A 9,279-nucleotide genomic window follows, 5' to 3' on the forward strand; every position below is an offset into this window, starting at 1 on the left:
ATAAATACACTGATAGGGTTTGAGATCAAGTAGAGCTCTCAGAATCATTCACTGTGCTGCCTGAGAGCTGGGATTTTGTTTTCCCCCATAGAGTCCAATCAAAGAAACATGACTACACAGATAAAGCCCACTCCTATGCTTCGTGCTGGCTCCTGAAGTCAATGACACTGGCGTTCTCACTCTCTGGCCCTGGTGGGAAAGAGAAAATTTGACCTAGATTATCGTGAAATATTCTTGATGGCTGCTCACAGGAACTCCTGAGCCAACTGATGTGTCTAACAAAGAGGGTTTGTTAAACTGGGACCTGTGCCATCGATCTGGTTTTAGAATAATTTTTAGCAGTAGATTGGGCGTGGTGCTGGTGGAGGGGGAGTGATTTGGAGGGAAAGTTAGCAGGGGCAAAAGGGTGAAGAAGTATTATGCTCCTTGCAGCTATACATCGTATTCCGAATTGTTTTAATACTGTCTACCCAATTTGAGACTGAGTTGTGTCATAAAGTATTTATCTTGAGTTTTCCCCAGTGCACATGGCTGTAACACTGAGGTCCTCTGACAATAGAATATTTCAAGGCCATGTATATGAATATGATTTTGTTCTTTCTAAAAAAAAAAAAATCCCAGTTTGAGCCAAGTAATTGTTCTTTTAATTGTCCAGTATCTTCTTATTTACTCTGCTAGCAACAAATATCATCATCCTTACGTTACTTAAAAAAAAAAAAAAAAGCATGCGTGATCTCGCTAGCTGATACCACTTTCTAAATTCTCTTAGAAAATCTCACAGTTATATTTGAATACCCAATCCCAAAGCTGTTTGAAGACTCTCTCGTTAGAAGAATATTCAAACATCTGTACAAAGCCCATGGTTTTGTCATTGTCCCCTCTTCCCGCTTCCTTAGAAGCAAGCTCCTAGAAAGAAATCTGCTCTAGCTTCTCAACCCTTCCCTGCTCCATATCCCTCTTCTGCCTACTGCAAATCAAGCTTACATTCCACTTACCCTGAAGAAGGAGCCTAGCAGATAGCACCAAAGACTAATGTGACTATTTGTCCTTGTTCACCTATGAACTCGTGTTGTTCTGCTGTAATTATTAGCATCCCTGTTCACTCTCAAATGTGTCCTAGTTTTGAAAACAAATTATTTTGTCTATCAATGATCTAACTGCCACATCCAAAGGACTCTTCTGTTTTCATATGACTTGACCACTCTATGAGATTTGGCAACGTTAAGTCACTCCCTCAGTAATGAAACTGTTCCTTGCCTTCTGCAACACCGTTCTTTCCTGTATCTCTGTTCCATGGAAGCTTTTCTTTGTGAGTTTCTCTTCCTTTCCACGCCGTTTAAATATTAGTGCACCCTAAGGTTTCATATTAGAGCCTTTTGTCACTTTATGTGATCATCTCAGGCAATCATCTATTTCTCTGTCCTTAGTCACAATATACAACCTGATGACCCTTGGAAGATAAACAAGAAACTTACCGAAGTTATGGACTTGGGAAAGATAGTTTTTTAAAGTGTTTAAAGCACGAGATGATTACTTTTAGCTGAATATGAATAAAAATCTATAAGAAAGACTTGCCAACCTGGATTAAAAGAGATTGAGACTTACCAAAATTTATAGACTTCTAGGCCCCAAACTTTCTACAGAAAAGGTAGCAGTATTAGGAGATTGCTCAGTCATCGAAACGGGCATTTTTCCAATGTCATCTTCAGAAATGGCTAAAAAAAAAAAAAAAAAAGAAATCCTGGAATGGAAAACCAAAATCAATGAACGATTAAGGACTAAGAAATCACTCTCAGGAGAGAACACAACCCCGATCTAATCAAGGCACATTCCCTACCAATGGCAAGAGGACATAAAGCACTTGCCAGGTAAGATTTCAAAATTGCTATAATGTTAATGCAAGTGTTTGTTGTGGTCACCATGCCTCTGTTTTCACCACTGTATATTGGTCGTGTGTGGGACAGATGACTTTTGTCTATTAGCTCATAGGTCTCTGAATTAAGAAGAGCCACATCTGGACTTGATATAGATGATGAAATCTTGGACTTAGAGGGTGAGGTAATGATTCGTTGAGACTTAGGCAGTACTGGGATGCTAATGAGTAAATTTTGCCTATGGAAGAGATGTAAATGATTGTAGAAGATTATTATAAATTTAGTTACTGGTCTGGATTCTCCACCACTCCCATATCTATGTCATTGCTACAGTCTATCTGCAGGAGGGGTATACGTCTCTAACTTGACTTTGGAGTTAGTCATGTGTCTTGCTTTGACCAATGGAAATGGGAGAGCAGATCACGTGTCCATTTAAGCCTAGGCATATGAAGCTGTGTGTGTTTCTTCTTGCCCTCTTGCATCTCTCTCTGCCACTTCCATCGGAAGGACGTGCCATCTAGCTCGCTAGTTTGAACAGAATGAGGGACACATGAAGTGGCACTCTTTCATCCAAGCTACAGACTTTCAGTGAGAAGCAGAGTTTCAGTGTTTCAGCTGCCACAGCCATTTAGCTAAGCCCAGCCTAGATCAGCCAATTGACAACCAACCTTCGAATCTATGGGAATAAATAATTGTTGTTTTCAGCCATTGGGTTTTGAGGTAGTTTGTCATACAGCATAATCATGGCAATAGCTGATTCATTCACACTCCCATGCATTCAGTGCTTCCCCAAACCCAGTTTCCCACTTCCTTACTTTAAAAACAAAGTGCTACTGTTCCCATAGCCCCTCCTCTCTGTATTCACTATCTTCGTCTAGGTCTATATCTATTACCTCTCTCACCTGGTTCTTACAAAATCTTCCTTACTGTACTCCTTTCATTCATCCTTCTCATTGCCATCAGGGAAATTTTTCTACAATGCAAAAGTAATATCAGTTCTCAGCTTAAAACCCTTTGACTTTTTCCTGTTATGTGGTAGGAATCATACTCTGGGGGCTTATGGGTCTAATTTGGTCCACAGATGATTTCTGTTTGCTGCAGGCCATATTTTTAAATGATTTTAATGTAAAGATGAGCACGAGTTTTCTAGTTGCCACAGTCGCCTCCACTCCCTATTGTTTTACATTTGTTCCACTTCACCCATTTATGTAACAATCCTTGTCCCTACAGATACTTACATAAGTATATTAGTGTCCTAGGGAAGTCATAACAAAGTACCAGAAACTAGGTGGCTTAAAATAGTAGATATTTATTCACTTGCTGTTCTGCAAGCCAGAAGTCAAAAATCCAGATGTCAACAGGGCCATGCTCCCTGCGAGACTGTTAGTGGAATTCTTCCTCGCCCTTTCTTAGCTTCTGATGGTAACAGCCAATCCTTGCCGTCCTTTATAGCTGCACCACTCCAGGCTTTGCCTCTGTCTTAACAGGGCATTTTCTTCTTATTATAAGGACATCAGTCATATTTAATTAGGGCCCACACTTAACTTTCCTCCTTTTCAAAATGGAAGAGGGTAAAAGAGAGTTTAATTAATGACCTCTTTACAAAAATGAGGGTATGATTAAGAGAAAACAACAGCAAGAAATAGAGAAGCACCTCCAGGGGTAGCCACAGCCAGAAGTCACTCTCACCCCTAGACTGAAAGAGACGAAAGTCGAGCAATTCCCAGAGCTGTAGCTATAGCAAAAGGCCCCTCACGTGAACTGTGGTCTTCAGCACAAGAATAGAGAAGAGCATCCCCTACTCCCAGGAGGCCCTAAAGGAGACTAGGGCCAGATAATAGAAACCTTGACCTCTCCTCCTCCCACCTTCTGATCTCCTACTGATGCTTCCCAGGGGGTGAACCTAACCAAGAGCCATAGGGAATGGAGCCTGGTGATTCAATGCTTAGAGGTCAGCCTCTGGGTTTAAAAAAAAAAAAAAAAAAGGTGGAAAAGGTAGGAGTGGATCTGAAGCACATGCAAAGAAATCCAGTATACATAATTTAATCCAAAAGAATTGCTTCTCATTAGACTATGAGGCTAAACTGAGCTGTCTGTGCTCAAAGGAGGAAATGAACTAGGTTAAAGATTTATAGATTGTGAAAGCCGAAAGAGTGTGTAAGGGTCATCTAAACCGGCCCTCTCACTTTACAGATTGATGGAATGGAGGTCCTCAGAGATTAGATGACATATTTAAGATGGCTGAGTTAATAACTGAACTAAGACTAAAACCCACGTTCTTGTTTCTCTGTCCAATGCTGGTTGCTCTGACCGTGTAGCTCAAATTCTTTCTAGCTTTGTGAGTTTCCAGTAATTGGTTTCATCCAGCATGAATAAGAGCACCCAGCAAAATACAAAGTTTTAGAAATTTTAGAGGAGAAATTCCCAAAGGGCCTCTAAAGGCCTGAGCCACAATGTTCTAAAGACTCACATTTTTCCTACCATTGGCCAAACTAGTTAGTCTTTTATTTTTCAAAATTACAATGTGAAGCTAATAAATCCAGAACCAAAAAAAAAAAAGCATTTAATGGACTAGTGGTTACCAGAGGGTAGGGAGTCGGGGAGGAGGAGAGAGGTAGACGAGGTAAAGGGGGTCAAATATAGAAGGGTAGGGGGAGGGCGAAGTGGAATAAGGGGATCAAATATATGGTAGCTAAAGGGAACGGGTGGTAATCACACAATAGAATATATAGATGTCAAATGATAATGTACTCCTGAAAATTATATAATTGTATTAACCAATGTTACCCCAATAAACTTAATTTAAAAAAAGAAAAGTCTCTGAAGGAACTAAGCATTTGCTTTTTATTTTTTCCCTCGAATATGTAATATTAACCCCACTAAGAAACTTAGATACATAATAGTAGAGGATTAACCTGTTCCAGAGGATTCTACGAGATTCCAGAAGACTGTAATTTCTACGATTTGTAGGAATTTCTAAGAATTTAATTCTTTCCCTTTTTTTTTTTTTGAGAACCTTCAATTTACAAGAAAGTGTTCATATTGAACGTTAGGGCACAGAAAGGAAGGCAAATACATTCTCTGTCCTAAAAGATCTTTCGGGGCAGAAACGGAGGGAAATACACCAGCAATCATAGAGGTGGCTGGCTGGGGTTCTGACGCAGCAGCACAGGAGAAGATATGGCTGTCACACCAGACTACACAGCTCCCCCAGAGCAGAGCCCTTAACCCGAGTTCTCAGAGATGCACTCACTTGTACACACAACCAAACCTTGCCCTGGTAGGGAGTTCATGAACCTCAACCTATAAATAAATCCTTGCTCTGAGCACCTAGAAAAGTCACAAGCTTTGGGATTCTTTGTTGGTTTGTTTTGTTTTCTTCCCCACCCCCTCCCATTAGGTGCAAAATAATGGCTAAAGTTGTGTTGCTTAAGTACAAAATTAAAATAAAATTCTGAAAATCATGGTGTATAACCTCTTGCTTACTATTTTCAGATTACACTGATAAGAAAATGATTCAGGGTGTCCTATGTAGGGCATCTGACTTTCTAGAACACCCTGTTTTCCTCAATTTGGCCAGATCCTCATTGGCCAATATACAAATACAATCTAAAACCAACTCCAAATCTAGATGAGGCAATAGCTTTCAAAGATTATTCTCCTCCATGCCCAGCTAGAAAAGGAAATAACGTGCATTCATTCATTCGACAAATATAAATTTAGAATTTACTATGTGCAGAGCTTCGTGCTAAGTGCTAGGGATATAGTGAAGCATAAGACACACCCCTTGTACTAAAAGGACTTCTAGTCCAGAAGGGGAAATGGACCGATAAACGACAGTTACTAAAGTTGGATGAATGGATATAATGAGAACACATATAAGGAGGAGAGACATTAAATAAGAAATTAGTTTAAGTTGAGATTAATGTTTATTTTCCCTAAGTGTAAGAAATTTCATGAATTAAACTGTGAAATGTTAACCTGAAGTTAAGTTATTCTTGGGATATATGGAATTACGCGGTGGTTAAGAAAGAGTGGGCTGTGGAATCGGACTCCCTGAGCCTAGATCCCAGCTCGACCTTGCAGAAATTACTTAAGGACTCTAAGCCTCTGTTTCCTCATTTAGAAAATGAGGATAATAATAAAGATGTTTGGCATATCCAAATAAAAATAGAAACATTCATTCCGTTATCAGATAGTGGTTGGTTTGATTTGTGCAGACAAAATATTCAGATAGTTGTTAGTTCCTATCCGAAGGTTGTCATTGCATACTTGACCTTAATTTGATTGTACAGTCAAGGACCACTTTGAAAATCTGATAGGCTAAAGATTTTCTTTCCAAAAAAATGTACATTTTTTTGGAGATTCCTGACGGTCAGCCAGAATAAGAACCTTGTTTTAACATGGCTTTCCCTTTTCACTATGACACCTCTAAGACTGTCTTTTGGAACATTGGTTTGATTTGTTGTCTCAGTAACTGTACTATACCAATACCTATTACTTATTCTAATTGATATGATAATTCCCTACTGATTACTTAACAAATTACAAAAACATCACAACTTAAAAATAAAAAGTAATAGTACTATGGCACATTGATAAGAGTACTTGAATTATTACCCATGTGGAAACTCCCAAAATTTAGACCACAGAAGAAACTATTGAATACTTTATCCATAAGTATGCCTCAATTTTCAAAAATATCCAGGCGCAGCTTCCCAAATATTATTTCTCTTTAAATGATTCATTCACAAAGGGTTTGATTTTTCTGTGGTGTGCTCAAATTACATATAGTTGAGTATTTAATATTTGATCATTTCAAGATGATGGTAAGTTTTTATATCCATTTGACAGACTAAAAACAACTTAATCACAGTCACCAGAGAAATCTATGAAGTCACTTCTTAGTACATAAAGAATAGCAGCAAAGTCCTGTGCTATATGACATTCCTGAGTAACTCCCTAATTTACCATACCGAAACTCTTCACAGTTTGATAAGATACAGATGATATTGATTTCTGAACAAATATACTCATGATAACTTTGATAAAAGGAGTTAAAAAAACACTTTTATAACTTATATCTTGAATAAATTAATTCCAACCACTGTTTATGTCATATGTTTTTACATATATCATCTCTTTTTGAGATCTTCAGTAAAAAGTATTACTCAGATCATAGATTAGAGAATAATTCCTTTAGCGTTTCAACATTTATACACACACTTCTGTAAACTGTAGATCTCACTCAGAAATAGTCACACATTGGATAATGTGGTTTGGGACATGATTTTTTATTTCCCTCACTATAAATATTACAGGTGAAAGTCACGTTTTAAGCAAGACGCCTGGGTCTTTTTTTCTTTTATGATAGACACATTAAAATCTATTTAAAAATACATAAAAGCAAATGCTCCTTTGAAAACATTTATTGATTACTGTTATATTTCAGGATAGAAGGTGAACAAATCACACTAAAGGAATATATTATAAAACATTAATTTGCTCTAGTCTTTTTTTTTCCAACTTCCTCAGTAGTGACTAGTTTTGTTAACTGAGTTGATTCCTCCTGCTTAAGAAAGAAGGAAATAGGAGTTCATATTCAACGGCTGGGCCTCACCTAGAATTTGCCTTCAAAAACCAAGTGCAACTTGAGCTGATTACAAATACAGGTTCAATGTCCCAAAGTTTGGTCTTGCTGATTTTAGCAGACTTTCAAAAATTGTTTCGAATGGATTCATATTTTTTCTAAAGAAGAAGCCACAAATTACGTGAAAAAAGACTTGAATTTATTCATTGCTGGAAGGAATAACTGTCCGAGTAAGTTACAGTCCCACTGAATAAAGTAAACTGGTGAACCTATCTAGAATTTTGGAAAACATGGACTTCAAGAATTGGGAGACTTTTAGAAACTGAAGTGTTTAAGGATGCATTGATCTTTGGCCATAAAAGCCTTATTGATGGACAAAGGCTGTTCTGGTTAGCTTATTTTCAGATGTATGAGTTCTGAAGGGCAGTTGTCACTGATTGATTGAAAGAGTTTAAGATCAATTTGGAGGTTACTTATTCATAGCTTGGGACCATGGCCAAAGAACAATCAGTCTTTTCCTTTCTTTAATCCGGAAGATGTAAATTCTTTAGTCTCACTATGTAGGTTTCACTTAAAATGTTATATAGTATTTTCATAATGGACATTTTAAACACCAAGATTTTTTTTAACACTTTTATATGAAAATACTCAAACACAATCAACAACAAGAGAGAAAAATAGAGGAAATGGTGTGATAAATCCTTTTGTACCTATCAATCACCTGGTTTCAACACATATCTATGTTCTATCCTACTTGCCTCATTGCCCACCCCCAATGTTTTTGTTGGAATATTCTAAATTAAATTCAAAGTATTATATCATTCCCATAAATATTTCTGTATATACCTCTAGCAGATAAGAACTTTAAAAAAATACAATTATAACACTATTGTCTTGCTTTACAAAACTGACAGTAGTTCCTTAATTATCGGTCATGTTCAAATTTTCCTGGTTGTTTAAAATGTCTTTTATAGTCACTTTGTTGATATCCAAATAAGAATACACATTGCATTTGATTATTATGTTTCTTATCTTTTAAAATCTATAATACTCTCTCATCTTTTTATTCCATGCCATTTATTTTCTTAAGAAATTGGCTCATTTGTCCATTAGGAGTTTTCTTTAGCCTCGTGTTTACCATGTTCTTCTACCCTCCATAATTCTGCAAACTGGCAATTAGATTTAAAGGCTGGATTATATTTGGGTTCAGTGTTTTAGATAAGACTGTTCCCTAGGTGGTGTTGGGTACTTCATAATGCATAACATTAGAATGCATACCCAGCTCTCCCGATTGTGGTGGTGCTGATTCATGAGTGAGCTCAAGTGTCAGCCAATACATTGTCATTTCACCAAATGGTTTTAACTGATATAGCTAATAGTTGGTTAGATCTATTATTTCATTAGAGTTGCGATTTTCTAAGTCTATCCATGATCTAGTAGTGATTATTTTTCTAATTCTATCAGTCTTTCTGCATTTATTCATAGTAATTCTTCTCTAGAGAAGAAAATTCTTCCATTAACTATTTGTTTACTTTAAAAGATTGTCCTCACACTAAAAGCCAGATAAAAACTTAATTTTTTTCTCAAATGAATCTTCAGAATGAGTTTATGTCTTAACAGCCTCCAAAGGCAAACAACGAGTTTTCTTCTTAGAGTGTCATTATGACACACGGATTTTATATATTTGATGTATTTCGATCCTTTGTAGTTATCCTTTTTGATGCTCAAATTAACAATCTTTAGCCAGTGAGAACCCCTTCAAGTTGGATTTTATGTCCTTTTTCCTTTTTGGTGAGGTTCCAGTAGACTGGAATT

The sequence above is a fragment of the Pteropus vampyrus genome, unplaced genomic scaffold (genome assembly GCF_000151845.1).
Source record: "Pteropus vampyrus isolate Shadow unplaced genomic scaffold, Pvam_2.0 Scaffold150, whole genome shotgun sequence".
Taxonomy (NCBI): Eukaryota; Metazoa; Chordata; class Mammalia; order Chiroptera; family Pteropodidae; genus Pteropus; species Pteropus vampyrus.